The 219-nt window shown below is 47.0% G+C and overlaps 1 protein-coding gene across 1 annotated transcript in view; it reads right to left on the bottom strand.

Annotated features, from left to right (window-relative positions):
* The window catches only part of LOC113980550 (retinal guanylyl cyclase 1-like), a gene marked incomplete at both ends in the record, with an annotated part of 4733 nt that overhangs the window by 1885 nt on the left and 2629 nt on the right, over nucleotides 1-219 (bottom strand). The gene's annotated exons all lie outside the window — the stretch shown is intronic.

Here is a 219-nt window from a genome sequence, read left to right as displayed (position 1 = left end):
CATGGTCAACATCTTCATGGTCAACATGTCCATGGTCAACAATGTCACAGACAACAACATCATGGACAACAATGTCATGGTCAACAACTCCATGGTCAACAACGGCATGGTCAACATCTCCATGGTCACCAAACAGCTCCATGGTCAACATCTCCATCGTCAACAATGTGGCCAACGATCAATGGTGGGGTCAACAATGGCATGGCCAACAACTCCATG

This window comes from Neopelma chrysocephalum, unplaced genomic scaffold, assembly GCF_003984885.1.
Source record: "Neopelma chrysocephalum unplaced genomic scaffold, ASM398488v2 Primary Assembly neopelma1_94616, whole genome shotgun sequence".
Taxonomy (NCBI): Eukaryota; Metazoa; Chordata; class Aves; order Passeriformes; family Pipridae; genus Neopelma; species Neopelma chrysocephalum.
The sequence above is the reverse complement of the archived record's forward strand: the minus strand, read 5'-3'. Positions and strand labels throughout refer to the sequence as shown.